This window comes from Astatotilapia calliptera, chromosome 4 (genome assembly GCF_964374335.1).
Source record: "Astatotilapia calliptera chromosome 4, fAstCal68.1, whole genome shotgun sequence".
NCBI classification, from domain to species: domain Eukaryota; kingdom Metazoa; phylum Chordata; class Actinopteri; order Cichliformes; family Cichlidae; genus Astatotilapia; species Astatotilapia calliptera.
The window spans coordinates 31,231,951-31,252,397 of record NC_137425.1 but is presented as its reverse complement, the minus strand read 5'-3'; the positions used below and the strand labels follow the sequence as shown (position 1 = coordinate 31,252,397).

The following is a 20,447-nucleotide window of genomic DNA, read 5'->3' as shown; positions in this document are numbered from 1 at the left end:
TCATTTTTCATTGGGTCTTCTCCTCTACAGCCCGGTTGGAAAGCTTCCCATTTGATCTCCTCACTGCTTCGTTCTTACCTCTGATCTCTCTCCTGTTGTCAGTGTAGAAGGTGCAAAGCTCCCTTCAGCTAGTATGTGGTGGTGGCTGCTTGGTCTATTCAGCTGCGTGCTGCTGGCGGTTATTGTCATTTTCTTTTTGATAGTGGGGCAACGCTACAAGGTATTTAGTGAGTCGTGCCTGAGACCACCCGGACCCCTTGTCGCTGACAGCAAACTCAGGGATGCCAGGCTGAAGAGAGGTAATGTATGCATGGGAGCAGTGCTCAATTTGGTGACTACTTGATGCTTAGTTTTTACTCAGTTTTTATTTAAGGAATGAGGAATTTGTAAAACTCTGCTAATCAAGACTTCTTACTTGTGCTAGTCATAATAAATCCTTAAAACTGAGAAGAAGTACTAATTTTCCTATTAATGTTGATAGTTAATGGATCAGTTTGTCAGTATTTTGGTTTATGAGCAACACCTGCAAATTTAAGATAAGACTTTGTTGATCCCACGACGAGGAAATTTGTGCGTTACCACAGCTCAAGTACAATGCCATTCCCTTTGACCTCAGCTGTAGTGTTAATTACACTAAACATTAAGCTTTTCGTTTAGTTACCACAGCTCAAATCACCAGTGTTTTCTTACATTTTCTTGTCATTTTTTAGCTTCTGAAGAAAATGTATTTTTAGAATAGAAAATAAATAATTTAATACACACAACTTCATAGCTGTTATTCATAAAGAATTTCATATTTACATGTAAATTGAAATTTTGTGTCAACCCCTATTTGTTTTTCTAGATCTAGCTATACAAACATCTGAAGTGGATCTTTCTGTGGAGGTTGCATTGCCATCAGAAACCTCTGTTTCTGTCTCGTGTGTCTAGAAACCCTCACAATCCTCCATCAGGCTGATTTGAAATGTTTCCCCCACAGGATTTCGTGTGGACCGTGTTCCTGCTGATCTGGACGCAGTGGTGATTGGCAGTGGCATAGGAGGTTTGACGGCAGCAGCACTTTTGTCCAAAGCTGGGAAGAAGGTTGTAGTTCTGGAGCAGCATGACCAAGCAGGAGGGTGCACACACACCTTCCAAAATAAAGGATTTGAGTTTGATGTGGGTAAGCTGCTGAAGGAAACACACACCAGTCCACAAAATAAAACTCACAACAATATATCTTTAAAACCAACAAGACAAACTGCTAAAATGCTCAAATTTATAGCTGGAGTTTTAAGCCTAATCTCATATGCTCTCTTGTTGAGTTCAACACATCTTAAAATTAGCTATGGTCAAATTTCACATTCATTTATATATATTTTTTAAATCCAAATTTAAAATGATTATAAAAATTAAATTTTATTTACTATCAGAACCATGAGGATTGTTATTCAGTTAAGTACATTACCATTAATAGGATGTTTTTCAAGAACAGGGTTTATGGCATGAACTTGTCAGTTGTGAATATTTCTGTCAACATTCGGCTGTGTGCAGGCAGGAGTTAGACCCAAAATGCAATCTCAGATATGAAGGATGAACTCAAAAACCACAGCTTTATTGCAGGCAAACGAAAAGGCATACAACACAAAACTAAACTAAACTGAGAAAGAATAAACTAAACTCGCTGGGAAACACACAGAGAAACACAGCCATGAGGGGAAAAAGCAACACTGACACAGCGAAACACAGGGCTTAAATACACTGGGGAATAATGAGGGGAATGAGACACAGGAGGAGAGCACAGCTTTGAGAAATCAGACATGACAAGAAGTGAAATTCAATACATTCATGTAGGACACAGACCTTCAAAGTAAAAGAGGAAATGTAACAATGAGATGCGGACTTGACTAGGGGATACAACTGACAGGGGAGACAGAGCAACTGAGAAGCACAGAGACCAAACATAAGGGAGGCACAGCGTACAAGGTTCAAGGTTCAAGGTTCTTTATTTGTCACATGCATAGTTATACAAGTATAACACACAGTGAAATGTAGCCTGACACGCTCCTCGACATGTGCAAAAATTGGGGGGGAGGGGGGGGGGGTGTAGAGGAAGAACATTATATATATATATATACAGACATATAGTATATACACTGGGTGAATGTGCAGTAGTAGCAGCAAGCAGGTGAATTCTGTACATTAATATGAATAGACATCTGACTATTTTACAGGATAGACAATATAAACATATTTAAAATTAAAGGAATTGAAATGTACATTGTGCCTTGGTTTAGAGTGTCTGGAAGAGTCCTGTCTCAGTCAATTATAGATGATGTGAGAGGGCGGGTGTGTGTGTTTAGGGCACGGATGGCTTGGGGATAGAAGCTCCTCTTGAGTCTCTCTGTCCTTGCCCGGAAGATGCGGAACCTTCTACCAGATTGCAGAAGTTGGAACAGTTTGTTGCCAGGATGGGACGGGTCCTTCAGTATCTGCGCTGCTCTAGTCCGGTATCTCCTGGTGTAGGTGTCCTGAAGCGGGGGGAGAGCAATCCTGCAGCAGCGTTCTGCTGTACGGATCACTCTCTGGAGAGCTTTTTGGTCCTTCACACAGCTGTTCCTAAACCACGATGTCATGTTCTGTGTGAGGATGCTCTCCACAGCGCCTGTATAGAAAATCCTGAGGATCTTTGGAGAGACCCTGAACCCTGAACCTGACAACTCAGTTGTCGTAGGTGATACAGGCGCTGCCTAGCCTTTTTGGTCTGGACCTGAATGTGGGCAGCCCATGTCAGGTCTGAGGAGATGTGGACACCAAGATATTTGAAGGACTGCAAGCCCATCATCATCAATGGAGCTCCATTGATGATGATGGGCTTGTAGTCTCTGTGCTCACCCCTTCTGAAGTCCACCACCAGCTCCTTGGTCTTGCTGACGTTCAGCTGGAGGTGGTTGTCCTGGCACCACGATGCCAGATTCTTCACTTCATCCATGTAGGCTGCCTCATCGTTGTTGGAGATGGCACCCAACACCACTGTGTCGTCAGCAAACTTCACAATGGTGTTGGAGCCATGGGTGGCCACACAGTCTGAAGTGTAGAGGGAGTAGAGCAGTGGCGAGAGGACACATCCCTGAGGTGCTCCTGTGTTGATGGTGATGCTGTTGGAGAAGCACCTGCCCACCCTCACCACCTGAGTTCTGCCAGTGAGGAAGTCCAACACCCATGCACACAGACGGCTGTTAAGTCCCAGATCCCTCAGCTTTGTGAACAGTCTGCAGGGCACTATTGTGTTAAACGCTGAACTGTAATCAACAAACAGCATTCGCACATAGTTACCCTGTTTCTTGTCCACGTGGCTGAGAGTGGTGTGTAGGACGTGGGCGATGGCATCCTCTGTGGATCTGTTGGATCTGTAGGCGAACTGCAGCGGATCTGTGGTGTCTGGGATGGAGGAGGAGATGATGTTCTTCAGCAGCCTCTCAAACACCTTCATTACTACCGAGGTCAGTGCAACTGGCCGGTAATCGTTCAGGGATTAGTACAGAATGGTGTACGTCAGTTTAATGCTGGGTGGTGCTGCAATAGTAACTATCCTCGGTCAGAAGGAGAGGCTGACATCCAGGGATTAGATTACCACAGGTGGAGTTTATTGGCGGTCAGATGGATGGTACAGGGAGGTATGGCATACAGTAGGAGGATGTGGAGAGGTGATATGGTGTGGTTTCTATGATTAAGAACAGGGTATGCATTACAACATGAATACAGATTAAAGATTAAGAAAACTGGCAACAAATTCCTCCACTACAAATCAGTCTGATACCACTTCTTACAGGGTTCAGGTTTACTAAGGCACTACCCAAAAGGTGCCACAAGAGGGCACTCCAACACAAGAGATGACCTATTTACACTGATGCACTTAGTAAACAGCCCCTACTTAGCCACTACATAATACAGTGATATTACAGTATACAAATTCACATAAATTGACAGAGGGAACAAACAAAGCTGTAACAAGCCCAAAACAATCAAATAACTGGGCTGCCATAGCTAACACTAACTAGCACATATACTAAAGGTAACTAAAACCAATACACACAAGTAGCAGTGTAACCATCTTAAGCATGGAACATTAACTCACGTTTATGTGACGCACACCATTCCCAACAAATACAGGATGGGCTATTTGCTTCCCTTCCAAGCAACTCTCTCCTCAATCGTTAGCCCAGGAACAAACGAAGACCATCTAGCTCAGAAGTCCCATGAATCCCATCACTGCCCAGAGGCTGCTGGGTAATGTAGTTCACACTAACACAGGCTTTTCTACACACAGACAATAAATACTGGGATAGATTACAAACACACAAAACACTGGGTCACACCCAGGACCCTGACAATTTCCAAGTATATTATGCACACAGGGATGTTTACATAATTTAATATTATTTATCTGAAACTTGTTACATGTTGTGAATGAATGGAAATAAATAATAATAGAGATCCCAATTTGAGAATTCATCTTGTTATAGAGACCAAAAATGTCAAAACTAGTGCTGTCAGCGTTAATCTGGTTAAAATGACATTAATGCCATAACTGCATTAATGCTGCAAATCTCCGTTAGCTAGTTAACGCGGATCGCCCCGTGCATGGAGCTGCACTGCGTCAACACGTTAGCACAGTTAGCTTGTTAACGTGTGTTGCGTAATCAGTTTTACCCCGGTTCTTTTTATTCCTCGAGCATCCAGAGATGGCACCGGACTCAGTAGTCATTTTCACAAAACCTTTATTCATCTTTATTCATCTTTACTCATCTTTACTCATCTTCATTTACCCTCATTTAAGCATGCATCTTCTAGAAGGGAAGACTTGCCAGGCCAGTGCCCCTCTGCAAAATCTACACTCCTTTGTCTGTGAAATACAGTTTTGTAGGGGCGACCCTATCATAAAACCCCCCACGGTGTGCTGCAAACTCTGTGTCTGTATCTATGTGCACGAGCACATGAATGCCTACATGTGCGCGTTCCCGCGTGTCTATGTGAGTGCTCGTGTGTGACTGTGTGCGCATACCTGTGTGTATGTGTGTGCACATGAGTGAGTGTGCGTGTGGATGTGTGTGCGTGACAGTTAAAACACTGTGGGTTTAGGTGACTCCCTAGAGGTCATAAAACCCATCTCCCTTCCAGACCACAGTTATCCAGTTACAAATGTTGAGACCCCCACCCAAACATCCTCTGGGGAAATTCCACTCAGCATTAACTCCTCTCTGTTTTACTTTCACAGTTCAAGTGGGGGAGGGGTCTCCTACAATCTACTCCTAAGTTCACGACACAGTGAGGCCTTTATTATATTAAGGGCAGTGTCTCTACAATAGTTCTACATTCTAGGTTAACACATTTCTAAACTCTAAAATAAGCTAAACATTCTACACGTGTTAACGCTGTGCAGCCCCCGCTTTAATGGTTATGGAGTTAACGTCATTTTAACGAGATTAACGCTGACAGCACTAGTCAAAATATATTTAATTGCTTTAAACATTCATGACACATAATTCAGTCCAAGTAGATTAAACATGTTTATTTAATGTATGGGCAGTGTTGGGAAAGGTTACTTTTAAAATGTATTCCATTACAGATTACAGAATACATGCCCCAAAATGTATTTTGTAACGTATTCCGTTACGTTACTCAATGAGAGTAACGTTTTCTGAATACTTTGGATTACTTAATATATTGTCATGCTTTTTACAACTACATGAATGTGATTTATTACTGTTACTTAAGGTCCACAGCTCCGAACCGTAGTAAAGGGACCTCTGGCTAATACGTCGGGTTCCGTGTCGGGCTCGTAGCCGAAAAATAGCTTTACTTTGTTGTCTGGGTCAAGTTTGCTTGCGAGAGACAGAGAGAGGTGAGAGACGGCGAGAGGCGTTGAAAGACTGCTCCAACGGAACTTATTGTTTCGGAGAAAACATGAACACGGGTACAGTCGAGTCTTAATAGCGTACTTACAACTAGGCTCGTCAGGCACTCTTCTTGGCTGCAGTGGTTATTATTATATTTACATGCTTCCATCTCCTGTTTCTCGGTGACAGCTCATACTTTTCCACTCTCATTTTTCTCCCTCCTCGGGCTCACAGACAAATAACAGGTATGGCAGTCCCTGCAGCACGGACTACACTGCCCATGAGGCTACATTCTTTAGGGTAGCGTTCTGCCTATTGCCTTCATATTAAATCATTTTAAAAAATATTTCTTCACATCATTATGAGACACAAGATTGAGACAAAGGCATTAGAGCCTCTTAATGCGTGTTTTTTGGGGGTTTCCACTGGCGTGGAATTACCAAAAATAGAGAGGGTGTAGCCCAACATATGAAACAGGAAAATACCTCTGTGTATTATACATGTTGTGGCTAGCTCAGACAAGGAGGAGACAGAGGTGTCATTTAGTCTTGCATCCCCGAGTTGCCAGGGATCACAGCCGTTCATTTTCCAACAGAAACGCACGGCCGATAACCCAACTGCTCGGCATGGCTTAGCACAGACCTTCCCAAAGTGTGGGGCCCGCCCCCGGGGGGGCGCGCAGAGCCATTGCAGGGGGGGGCGCAGAATGAAAAGGGGGGAGAAAAAAACAAAACGCTTAGACACTGCTAGCACAGGGTGCCCACAGAAACACAAAGCAGGAGATGAAGCATCGCTGAATATGTTTCCAAACCAACTTCATTCTAAGCCAAAGACTAGAAAATATGGTGAAGCATATCTGCCCTTTGGTTTCACCTGCACAAGTGCCAAGGTAGGTCTCCCCTGCAGAATTGGTTTTCCCTGTGTCAGCAGCGCTGGGCTGTTCAAATCGCGGACAAACAGGATCCTACAGTTGTTTATGTTTTTAAACCCATTTTGCACAGAGAGGCATTTTTTGAAAAATGTATTGATAGCAATGTTGAATATTATTACACATGAAAAAAAAAACTACATGTAAAATAATTACACGTGAGGCCTCTGCCTTTCTAAATGAAGGGACAGTAACATGCCGTCTGTATGTAAGCGTGTAAAACCTGCAGATAGTCAGATTAACAGTCGTTTGTCTCTATCTGTTATTCTGCAATTTATCTCATGTAAAAAAAATAACGTGCATACAGCGTGACGTGAGAAAGGCACATACCTTTGACATTAAGTGACCAACTCTGTATTCCTCGTCCACACGTAAACGCAAAAAATGAGTTTAAAAAAAATCTCCGTTTTCGGTGATTCGAAACGCCGTTTACGTGTGGACGAAACAGCTGTGTTTTCAAAAATATCCATGTAGGTGTGGACGTAGCGTAAAAGAGTTAGTAGTTTATTTTATTACTACCTGTAATTTTTTGCAGATTACTTGTATTTGCTTAATTGTTTACGAAATGTTTGAGGTGTGAAATAAACCGAAATGGAGCTAAATATGGGTGTGTGTGGTTGGAGGATGTGTTTGTGCGTGCGCGCGCGAGAAGGGGGGGGGGGGGCGCGAACATTTTTCTTGTAAAACAAGGGGGGCCCAGCAAAAAAAAGTTTGGGAACCACTGGCTTAGCACAACAACAACAACAACAACAACAAAAAGGCGCTCTCTCACCCAGGAAACACACAGTTGCAGAGAGAGCGTGTCATCCTGTAACCATGGCAACTGTAACACTGCCCCTGGAACAACAGAACATAGCTGTCAAACAAAACCCAAACAGTCCTGACCCGCGACAATATGAAACAGGAAAATACCGCCGTGTAATCCATTTATTTCAACAAAGTAACTGTATTCTGAATACCACCTTTTTAAACGTTAACTGTAACAGAATACAGTTACTCATATTTTGTATTTTAAATACGTAACGGCGGTACATGTATTAAGTTACTCCCCAACACTGTGTATGGGTGATGTAACCCATTATGCAGTACTATCCATTTTATGACTGCACAGTTACTTGATTCCTTTATCGTGAAATTCTTAAGAAACCCTTAAAAACTGGTTCATCTAAATGTGAGAGATTAATTTGGTTTCACTGCTTGTGCTTTCTTTCTTTTTTGTTTGTTTACATTTTTGAAAAAATGCACAAGTGAATTTAAACCCATTATGTTACCACCAGGTATCCATTACCTGGGTCAGCTTCATGAGAACAGCTTGTTGAAGGTTGCTTTGGATCAGATCACAGAGGGACAGCTGCAGTTTGCAAGGCTGGAGCAGCACTTTGATACAGTGATCCTAGGTCAGCATGACCAGCGCAGGTAGATCAGATTTTGTTACTTGTTTCAGTATCCCTGACTTTCGTTAACTTTTTTGCCAACTTTCTATTGCAAATGAAACAAACTGGATTTCCCACCTTTAGTGCCACATCTTTCCTCACTTTCATCATAAATCTTCCAATCTCCCATCATTCTCAGGGAGTACCATGTCCATGCAGGGAAGACTGAAATGGCAGTCAGCCTGAAGAATCAGTTTCCAGGAGAAGAAGAAGCCATTGATGAATTAATGAGACTGATGAAGGTAAAAAGGGACAGAAGCAAGGGTAATCATAAGGAAGTGGATGCCTCAAAAAGAAGGGTGCAGGGATTATGCAATGGACTAGTATATTAAAATGTAAGGCATAAGCAAAAAATAAAAAAACCCTCAAACATCTTGCAGCAGGAATTTTAGCTTTCCTTGTGATATCAAGACTATCACCTTGTTTTACAGGCACCGCTTCAAAGAGGATCAAATGCTTGCTTGTCCACTGGATATGTACTTCTCAAAAAAGGAACAAGAGACTCTAGGAAATCTAATTCAAACTACTATTTTTTCTGTTTTATCTGTTTCATTCAGTTCCTAACAACTTACCCTGTCCATATCAATACAAAAATCCAGCATGAGTTTTTTCCATTGAGCTCTATTTTGTTTGCAGTACTTACTTGTTTACACACATGCAACTGTATACATGTCCAACAATGTGATGAATCAGCTAAACAGAATGGGTTGTAGCTTAAAATAGTGGATACTTATTAGAAGCCAAAAATCACCAATTAACTGATCCAGTTCCAGAAATACAATCAGTATAGCAATCTGTTATCAGATGACCAGTTCTGCTCTTCCCAGATGAACTTGGAAGAATTGCTCAATAGATTTTGGCACCTTAACAGTAAAACCGTTGAACTGCACTTGTATTATAAATGGTGCCAGATAAGTAAAGCGTAGATAGGGCTCTCATTAATAAATATGACTGTGTGCTCTCTTACAGCTTGGTTCACAGAGGACGCCACTTATTGCCATGTTGAAGATCGTTCCGTACTGGTTGGTTAACTTTCTCATCCGGACTGGCTTGCAACAACCAGCCATTCAGAATTAATATCCCACCTCACACAGAGCAAGGACTTGCAGGCACTTTCTGCATACCTGTTCTATGGTGCTGGACACACACAAAGGCATATTGCCACTCAGATCAGACGGTACATTGTCTTCATGGTTCTGTTTCATCTTCTTCTCTTGAAGGCGTCCCTCCTAAAGACTCCAGCTTTCTCATTAATGCCCTCCTCCTTCACCACTACAAGCGTGGTGCATACTATCCACGCGGGGGCGCAAGTGAATTTGCCTTTCACATCATCCCAGTCATTCAGCAAGCAGGTGGTGCAGTCCTAGTCAGGGCTCCAGTGCAACGCATCCTTGTCAACGAACAGGGGAAGGCGTATGGTGAGTGGGACAGGGGGAGAGAAAATAACTTCATATTTCATGTTTAATTTCTTGACAAATTCTTTGAGGACAGTCTGATGGCTTGTTGTGGGTCTAGCCGAGTGTCCAAATGGACACAGCCTGAATTACTAACTTGTATGACTGCACAATGTACTCAAAGTATACTAAGTTTGCTGAATGTTTTCTGTTGCAAACTACAGCAGATCTTTTGCAATATTAAATGTCAACCTGTCAGTATATGCTATATGGGCAAAAGTACTGGGATATCTACACATTAAACCCACAGCAGCTCACCTATGGAAACTCAAGCCATGAAGCTCCTGAAGCACAGTTTCTGAGTTGATTGTAATGCCAGAAGAACTTTGCAGTGACTAATTCAGCAGAGTTTTATGCATTATTATACATCTCAGTGACCATACTCTGCAATTTATATGGTCACTTCATAGCTTAGTTACTGTAGTTCCAAAACTCCTCCACTTTGCAAAAATCCCAAGTACAGTTGATTGTGGAATATCTAGGAGGAAAGAAATTTCATGAAATGTCTTGGCATCCCATTACAGTACCATGCTCTAATTCACTGAGCTCTTCAGAACAACACATTCTTAATCCTACTGCACAAAACCGCAACAACCAGTGAGACAAACTTATTTGTCAGACCAGATTATTAAAAGTAAGGCAGTTATCTCTGTTTACTTAGTGGTTACAGATAGTAAAATGAGGTGGCAATTAGTGGCAAATGTTTTGCTGGTAGAATTTTAGTCACCTTAGATATTAGGTCATTGGTAGTAAATTTGTAATGTCATGATGGTTTTAGACTGGATAACTTTATTGAGAAATTTCTTTGTCTTGAAATTAATGTCTCAGGTTATCTGAAGTTTGGATTTACTGTTTTTCCAAAGCAACTCTACATTATCTGAGAAACAGGAGCAAGTGTGATCCAATGTCCAAAAACGATATCTCCACCAAGTAATAATATCAGGATAACACTTTGTATCTTTCAGGTGTGGTGGTTCTTAAAGGACAAGAAGAGATAGAGGTTCTTGCCCCTGCTGTAATTTCAAATGCTGGAATCTTCAACACCTTCCAGAAGTTTCTACCTCACAATATACAAGAAAAACCAGGTAACAGTCGATGTGTTGCACTTGTTTTTGATTTTAATTTGATATGAGTGTCATGCATTTCCTGAAGTGTCTTTTGCCCTCTAAAGATTCTATATGTTTTCTGTTGTATAGAGATCCAGTCATTGTTGAGTATGGTACATCATGGCATGGGTTCCTTTTTGGTCTTTGTTGGTCTGGATGGAACCAAAGAGGAGCTAGGCATTGTTTCCAATAACTTCTGGATGTATAAAGACAATGACTTGGACTCACTGTAGGTTTTCCTCTCTTCTTTCATTCCTTCATCTCTTTGTAGTTTATCTTTATTTCTACTTGTAACTTCTATCTGATTTCTTGTCAAAGGAGCTTGCAAAGAAAAGCGTCTGGACTTCTTTAAGTTGCTTGAAGACGTTTCACCTCTCATCCGAGAAGCTTCTTCAGTTCTAAGGTCAAATGGTGGAGAGTCCCAGATATAAACCTAGTGGGAGTAACCCCTCACAGAGGGACAAAAGGACCCCCTGATGATCCTCTAATCGCCTGAGCCAAGGTGTGAAACTGGGTGTGGGTCCCAATCAGCCAGAGTTTCGGGTGTGTTCATTGTGAAACCTGGCCCCACCTTATCATGCGAATTCCTGAGGTCAGATGGCCCAGGATGTGAGTGGGCGTTAAGGTGTCTGGGAAGGGATCTCAAAACTGGATTATAGATGGCAGAGAGTTGGTGTCGTAAACCCCCGCCTCTGTTCAAAGATGGTCGCGCACAGTGGACATAGATGGCTTCTTTCACTCCTCTTTCAAACCATCTGTCCTCTCTGTCCAAAATGTGAACATTGGCATCCTCGAAAGAGTGTCCTTTATCCTTAAGATGCAGATGGACTGCTGAGTCTTGTCCTGTGGAGGTGGCTCTTCTGTGTTGTGCCATGCGCTTGTGAAGTGGCTGTTTGGTCTCTCCAATGTAGAGGTCTGGGCATTCCTCGCTGCACTGTACAGCATACACCACATTGTTTCAGACCCAGCAACACGCTCAGACAGAAACTGGTTCACCCGAAAGACAAAACGCCAAAACACAAACATAACAATGTGGTGTATGCTGTAAGTCCAGACGCTTTTCTTTGCAAGCTCCTTTGACTACGATGACCTGGATGACTGAGAACCTTCACAGACATATCCGATTTCTTCTAAAATCTAGTCAAAAATTGTATCTGGGTCTATACTTTTTTGTCATTCTAGTGTTCCATCTAAATATTTCCATGTTTATGTGTTTTATAATAATAATAATAATAATAATAATAATAATAATAATAATTCAACCCTATCTTATCACCATTGCAGTGTATTTAACATTTAATGGATTGAATTAACAAATTTTCTTTTGTGTCTTTGTACAAAACATTGTGTGAGAAGCATGGAGCAGTATTCATCTCTAAGCAGAGAGCAGGTTTTGGGAAACATTCCCATGATGTTTATCACTTTTCCGTCTGCTAAAGATCCAACAGCCAGCATCAGACATCCAGGTAATGCACATTTGCATGGACAAAATTCACCTGTGCATCTTTGATGCACCACTCTGACTGTTTGACAGTAGTACAGTACCCTTTATTCTTCTTCCTATCTCTTCACAGGTAAGTCCTGTATGACTTTGTTAACCATGGCACGCTATGAATGGTTTGAGGAATGGGAGGGGACCAAGCTTGGGAAACGGGGACAGGACTACGTGGATCTGAAGAACAGTATGGCCCAAGAGCTGCTGGAATGGGCACTAACCATCTTCCCTCATCTGCGAGACAAGGTGTGTGTAGATACTTGTGAATGTGTTCATGGTCTGCACAGACAATGTATTCTGATTGATTCATTAATGATCTAAATTTGATTTATCACATTTAGTCAAATTATGCAATTAACTTAATCTGTTTGCAAACTAAGCTAACGTGCATTACTCAACAGTTTTCTGTTCAAAAGTTGCTTTTTAGTCAGGGTTAGTTTTTTTTTTTTTAACTGTTTAGGGTTAAAAATGAACTTGTAGAGGTGCTGAAAATCACTGAAAAGGCTTGAATTTGAACCCTGTGACATCTAACCCCTCATGGGAGAATTCTCATCTATGCTTTGAAGAAATTTAAAGAAAAAAAAAGACTTTGTCATTGTTAGCTCCATGTTCTCAGCTCATTGTCATCTCTTTCAAGCTGGAAAGTCCAAAAATGTTCCGGCTTCCATCACTTGTCATATGTATGCTTTTGTCGTTTTACAACAGAACTGCTCTGAGTTTTTTTTAATGTCCACAATTTAACTGTCAAAAAGCAACACTAACATCTCTGTATATTTCATTATCCGCTCAACTTGTACAACAACTAGTTGAAATTTCACAGTCCCAAACTCTATTGATAAATCCTCTATTAATTTACACGTGTATGTTTTTCAGGTAGTAATGGTAGATGCTGCAACCCCTCTAACAAACGTCCACTATTTGGGTGCTCCAAGAGGTGAGATGTATGGAGCTGAACACAACCTGGAGCGCTTCAAGCCAGAAGTGATTGCTAAGACACGACCACAGACTCCCATCAGCGGTCTCTATTTAACAGGTGATTCTCATTCCCCCAGCCATATCTACACTTACTAAGATTCTCACTCACACAGTGACAATAATTCATCTTTGTCACAGCCTTTTAAGAAACAAAAGAAAATTAAAGCTGCAAGCAGCGTTATGAGGGCCCTCGCACCCCGGCGCGTCGAGCCACGCCCAACACCTAAAACCAGCACGTCCGATCTGATGTCACATTGATGGAATTCATGCATTTAACCACCAGCTAACATTTCAACTCATTCATTCATGATTAGTTAGTCATTCCACTAGGTGGCGCTCTAACCATTATGTACAAATGGCATAACAAACACTTCCGAGCTGGAGTCTCATCACGCCTATGAGCTTTGGAAGAGATTGGACATTGTTTTTTTTAGTGACAGCAGATTACTGCTTTTTGCGAGTGATTGAAACTCTACGTGCCGCCATGACCACCCCGTTTCCCTGAACGGAAAAAGCTTCGCAATTTAACATCACAAAGGTCTTTAGATTCTACACACTGAAGAATGCTTCAATATGATGAAATCCCTTGGAGGAGTTCGTCAAAGTATGAGACCTGAAAAGGGGGGAAAATGTCGTCAAAATTACACATTAATTTTAAAATGGCTGACTTCCTGTTGGATTTGGGATATTGCTCCAAGAGACTTTTTTGTACATCTTGATATCTTACATACGCTTACCAGGTTTCAGACTCATAGATGAAACACAGAGCAGGGGCTGATGTTTTGAAATATTGTAGGGGGCGCTGTGGAGCCAGTTTGCGCTATTGAAGGAAAATGGTTACATAACCACAATGCATTCATCCATTTGGAGGTGTGTGCCAAATTTCAAGCCTCTATAAACTTTCCAAGCCCCTCAAAAGCCACTTCATCTTTCATGATGAACCGCGTTGCCACCAGGGTGCGCCGTTCAGTTTAAAGTCACAATTTTTGCACTGAAGCATCATGAAGGACTGATGGTGATATTCACTGCTTTTGAGGTGGCCACAATGAACCTGTGAAAATCAGTACAACAAAGTGTAAGACATGACATTTCCTGTTGCCACTAGGTGGCGCTGTCCGTATTTCCGACAATGGGCACATCAATCTGTTCAGGGCGGGTCTGACATCATGCCTGTAAAGTCTGGTACTGAACAGACTGGATTTCATTGAGTTATACTAATTTGTTTCTTCATGGCGTGACATCAAAGTTCGCCATGCCGCTGGGGTCACACCCTTTTGCGAAAAGTCACAGTTTTCACTGTAACCCAAGACCAACTCCTTAAGGCTTTCCTGGAGAAATTTGAGGCTGCAGATGTCACCCATCACTATGCTGTACCCCAAAGTGTAAAACATGACATTTCCTGTTCCCACTAGGTGGCGCTGTCCTTGATGTCAAATATGGCAGTTGAAATATGTTCAGGGGTGGAGCCTTATCATATGTGTTCACTTTGGTCAAGGTCAGAAAATGTATGACAAAATGAGAGGCAATAAGATTTTCATGGCGAGTCATCGAAATTCGCCATGGCGCCACGGCCTCATAGTATTGTGAAAACTCAAAAGCTCCGCAATTTAACATGGCACAAGGGTGTAGTTGACACTGTCCAAATTTGAAGCTTATGAAATGAAACCCCAAGGAGGAGTTCGCAAAAGTTCGAGGCATGGAAATGGCAAAATTAGAGCCAAATTGTCACCTTCTCTTCCAAATGGCGGACTTCCTGTTGGGTTTGCGTCAATGGGCCCACAGACTTTTTTGTTCGTCTTGGCATGATACACATGTGTGCCAAATTTCATACATGTAGCTCAAACGATGTGGTCGTAGGGCTGCATTTAACAAGGCATAGGTGGCGCTCTAGAGCCATTTCCCAGTGCTCATATGTAAAACCATTAAAATACAAAATTTTTCACCAGACCTGGCATGTGTGCAAAATTTCATGAGTTTTTGAGCATGTTTAGGCCCTCAAAAAGACCCTTGTTTGGGGTGAATAATAATAATAATAATTAAAGCTGCAAGCAGCGTTATGAGGGCCCTCGCACCCCCGGCACGTCGAGCCACTGCCAACACCTCAAACCGGCACGTCCGATGTGATGTCACATTGATGGATTTCATGCTTTTAATCACCAGCTAACATTTCATCTTATTCAACCAGGATTATAGTCATGCCACTAGGTGGCGCTCTAACCATTATTGACAAATAGCATAACAAACATTTCCAAGCTCGAGTCTCATCACACCTGCGACCTTTGGGAGAGATTGGACATTGTGTTTTTTAGTGACAGCAGATTACTGCTTTTTGCGAGTGATTGAAACTCTACGTGCCGCCATGACCACCCCGTTTCCCTGAACGGAAAAAGCTTCGCAATTTAACATCACAAAGGTCTTTAGATTCCACACACTGAAGAATGGTTCAAAATGATGAAATCCCTTGGAGGAGTTCGTCAAAGTATGAGGCCTGAAAAGGGGGGAAAATGTCATCAAAATTACACATTAATTTTAAAATGGCTGACTTCCTGTTCGATTTGGGATATTGCTCCAAGAGACTTTTTTGTACATCTTGATATCTTACACAAGCTTCCCAAGTGTCAGACTCATAGATGAAACACAGAGCAGGGGCTGATGTTTTGAAATATTTTAGGGGGCGCTGTGGAGCCATTTTGCGCTATTCAAGGAAAATGGTTACATGACAACAAAGCCTTCAACCATTTGGAGGTGTGTGCCAAATTTCAAGCCTCTATAAACTTTCCAAGCCCCTCAAAAGCCACTTCATTTTTCACGGTGAACAGCGTTGCCACCAGGGTGCACCGTTCAGTTTAAAGTCACAATTTTTGCACTAAAGCATCATCAAGGACTGATGGTGATATTCACCGCTTTTGAGGTGACCACGATGAACCTGTGAAAATCAGTACAACAAAATTAAAGCCATGACATTTCCTGTTGCCACTAGGTGGCGCTGTCCGTATTTCCGACAATGGGCACATCAATCTGTTCAGGGCGGGTCTGACATCATGCCTGTAAAGTCTGGTACTGATCAGACTGGATTTCATTGAGTTATACTAATTTGTTTCTTCATGGCGTGACATCAAAGTTCGCCATGCTGCTGGGGTCACACCCTTTCGCGAAAACTCACAGTTTTCACTGTAACCCAAGACCAACTCCTTAAGGGTTTTCTGGAGAAATTTGAGGCTGCAGATGTCACCCATCACTATACTGTACCCCAAAGTGTAAAACATAACATTTCCTGTTCCCACTAGGTGGCGCTGTCCTTGAGGTCAAATATGGCAGTTGAAATATGTTCAGGGGTGGAGCCTTATCATATGTGTTCACTTTGGTCAAGGTCAAAAAATGTATGACAAAATGAGAGGCAATAAGATTTTCATGGCGAGTCATCGAAATTCGCCATGGCGCCACGGCCTCATAGTATTGTGAAAACTCAAAAGCTCCGCAATTTAACATGGCACAAGGGTGTAGTTGACACTGACCAAATTTGAAGGTTATGAAATGAAACCCCAAGGAGGAGTTCGCAAAAGTTCGAGGCATGGAAATGGCAAAATTAGAGCCAAAATGTCACCTTCTCTTCCAAATGGCGGACTTCCTGTTGGGTTTGCGTCAATGGGCCCACAGACTTTTTTGTTCGTCTTGGCATGATACACATGTGTGCCAAATTTCATACATGTAGCTCAAACCATGTGGTCGTAGGGCTGCATTTAACAAGGCATAGGTGGCGCTCTAGAGCCATTTCCCAGTGCTCATATGTAAAACCATTAAAATACAAAATTTTTCACCAGACCTGGCATGTGTGCAAAATTTCATGAGTTTTTGAGCATGTTTAGGCCCTCAAAAAGGCCCTTGTTTCGCCTGAATAATAATAATAATAATAATTAAAGCTGCAAGCAGCGTTATGAGGGCCCTCGCACCCCCGGCGCGTCGAGCCACGCCCAACACCTAAAACCAGCACGTCCGATGTGATGTCACATTGATGGAATTCATGCATTTAACCACCAGCTAACATTTCAACTCATTCATTCATGATTAGTTACTCGTTCCACTAGGTGGGGCTCTAATCATTATGTGCAAATGGCATAACAAACATTTCCGAGCTCGAGTCTCATCCCGCCTATGAGCTTTGGGAGAGATTGGACATTGTCTTTTTGAGTGACAGCAGATTACTGCTTTTTGGCGAGTGATTGAAACTCTAAGTGCCACCATAACCACCCCGTTTCACTGGACGTAAAAAGCTTCGCAATTTAACATCACAAAGGTCTTTAGATTCCACACACTGAAGAATGCTTCAATATGATGAAATCCCTTGGAGGAGTTCGTCAAAGTATGAAGCCTGAAAAGAGGGGAAAATGTCGCCAAAATTACACATTAATTTTAAAATGGCTGACTTCCTGTTGGATTTGGGATATTGCTCCAAGAGACTTTTTTGTACATCTTGATATTTTCCATAAGCTTACCAGGTTTCAGACTCATAGATGAAACACAGAGCAGGGGCTGTTGTTTTGAAATTTTGTAGGGGGCGCTGTGGAGCAATTTCGCGCTATTCAATGAAAATGATCACATGACAACAAAGCCTACATCCATTTGGAGGTGTGTGCCAAATTTCAAGCCTCTATAAACTTTCCAAGCCCCTCAAAAGCCACTTCATCTTTCATGGTGAACCGTGTTACCACCAGGGTGCGCCGTTCAGTTTAAAGTCACAATTTTTGCACTGAAGCATCACGAGGGACTGATGGTGATATTCACCGCTTTTGAGGTGGCCACGATGAACCTGTAAAAATCAGTACAACAAAATTAAAGCCATGACATTTCCTGTTGCCAGTAGGTGGCGCTGTGCGTATTTCCGACAATGGGCACATCAATCTGTTCAGGGCGGGTCTGACATCATGCCTGTAAAGTCTGGTACTGATCAGACTGGATTTCATTGAGTTATACTAATTTGTTTCTTCATGGCGTGACATCAAAGTTCGCCATGCCGCTGGGGTCACACCCTTTTGCGAAAAGTCACAGTTTTCACTGTAACCCAAGACCAACTCCTTAAGGCTTTCCTGGAGAAATTTGAGGCTGCAGATGTCACCCATCACTATACTGTACCCCAAAGTGTAAAACATGACATTTCCTGTTCCCACTAGGTGGCGCTGTCCTTGATTGTAAATATGGCAGTTGAAATATGTTCAGGGGTGGAGCCTTATCATATGTGTGCTCTTTGGTCCAGATCGGAACATGTATGACAGAATGAGAGGCAATAAGATTTTCATGGCGAGTCATCAAAATTCGCCATGGCGCCACGGCCTCATAGTATTGTGAAAACTCAAAAGCTCCGCAATTTAACATGGCACAAGGGTGTAGTTGACACTGTCCAAATTTGAAGTTTATAGGACCAAATCCCAAGGAGGAGTTCGTTAAAGTACAAGGCATGGAAACGGTAAAATCAGACCCAAAATGTCACCTTCAATCCAAAATGGCGGACTTCCTGTTGGGTTTAGGACATTGCCATAATAGACTTTTTTGTTCGACTCTCAACGTTATATAGGTGTACCGAATTTCAAACGTGTAGGTCATACCCATACCGGGGGCTCGCGTTTTTCATTTTTCTAGGTGGCGCTACTGAGCTAATTTTCCCCGGCCATGTCTGAGAACATTAAAATACGTAAATTTTCACCAGACCTGACGCGTGTGCAAAATTTCATGAGTTTTCGAGCATGTTTAGGCCCTCAAACGGCCAATTCATTTGCCGAAATAATAATAATAATAATAATAATAATAATAATAATAATAATAATAATAAACAGAGCAATTACAATAGGGCCTTCGCACTGTCAGTGCTCGGGCCCTAATTAAAGCTGCAAGCAGCGTTATGAGGGCCCTCGCACCCCCGGCACGTCGAGCCACTGCCAACACCTCAAACCGGCACGTCCGATGTGATGTCACATTGATGGATTTCATGCTTTTAATCACCAGCTAACATTTCATCTTATTCAACCAGGATTATAGTCATGCCACTAGGTGGCGCTCTAACCATTATTGACAAATAGCATAACAAACATTTCCAAGCTCGAGTCTCATCACACCTGCGACCTTTGGGAGAGATTGGACATTGTGTTTTTTAGTGACAGCAGATTACTGCTTTTTGCGAGTGATTGAAACTCTACGTGCCGCCATGACCACCCCGTTTCCCTGAACGGAAAAAGCTTCGCAATTTAACATCACAAAGGTCTTTAGATTCTACACACTGAAGAATGCTTCAATATGATGAAATCCCTTGGAGGAGTTCGTCAAAGTATGAGGCCTGAAAAGAGGGGAAAATGTCATCAAAATTACACATTAATTTTAAAATGGCTGACTTCCTGTTGGATTTGGGATATTGCTCCAAGAGACTTTTTTGTACATCTTGATATCTTACACAAGCTTACCAAGTGTCAGACTCATAGATGAAACACAGAGCTGGGGCTGATGTTTTGAAATATTGTAGGGGGCGCTGTGGAGCCATTTTGCGCTATTCAAGGAAAATGGTTACATAACAACAATGCCTTCATCCATTTGGAGGTGTGTGCCAAATTTCAAGCCTCTATAAACTTTCCAAGCCCCTCAAAAGCCACTTCATCTTTCATGATGAACCGCGTTGCCACCAGGGTGCGCCGTTCAGTTTAAAGTCACAATTTTTGCACTGAAGCATCATGAGGGACTGATGGTGATATTCACCGCTTTTGAGGTGGCCACGATCAACCTGTGAAAATCAGTACAACAAAGTTAAAGCCATGACATTTCCTGTTGCCACTAGGTGGCGCTGTCCGTATTTCCGACAATGGGCACATCAATCTGTTCAGGGCGGGTCTGACATCATGCCTGATAAGTCTGGTACTGATCAGACTGGATTTCATTGAGTTATACTAATTTGTTTCTTCATGGCGTGACATCAAAGTTCGCCATGCTGCTGGGGTCACACCCTTTCACGAAAAGTCACAGTTTTCACTGTAACCCAAGACCAACTCCTTAAGGCTTTCCTGGAGAAATTTGAGGCTGCAGATGTCACCCATCACTATACTGTACCCCAAAGTGTAAAACATGACATTTCCTGTTCCCACTAGGTGGCGCTGTCCTTGATGTCAAATATGGCAGTTGAAATATGTTCAGGGGTGGA

General features: G+C 42.3%; 1 pseudogene across 1 annotated transcript in view; it reads left to right on the top strand.

The window, feature by feature from the left end:
- LOC113021350 (all-trans-retinol 13,14-reductase-like) overlaps nt 1-20,447 on the top strand; it is a 123,276-nt pseudogene continuing 102,829 nt past the window's right edge. Inside the window, exons 1-11 of the transcript XR_013908652.1 lie at nt 1-299; nt 980-1,162; nt 8,085-8,223; nt 8,380-8,482; nt 9,210-9,374; nt 9,461-9,658; nt 10,660-10,779; nt 10,891-11,029; nt 12,157-12,266; nt 12,375-12,541; nt 13,169-13,328. The product of XR_013908652.1 is annotated as an all-trans-retinol 13,14-reductase-like (transcript). The remainder of the gene's footprint in view (nt 300-979; nt 1,163-8,084; nt 8,224-8,379; nt 8,483-9,209; nt 9,375-9,460; nt 9,659-10,659; nt 10,780-10,890; nt 11,030-12,156; nt 12,267-12,374; nt 12,542-13,168; nt 13,329-20,447) is intronic.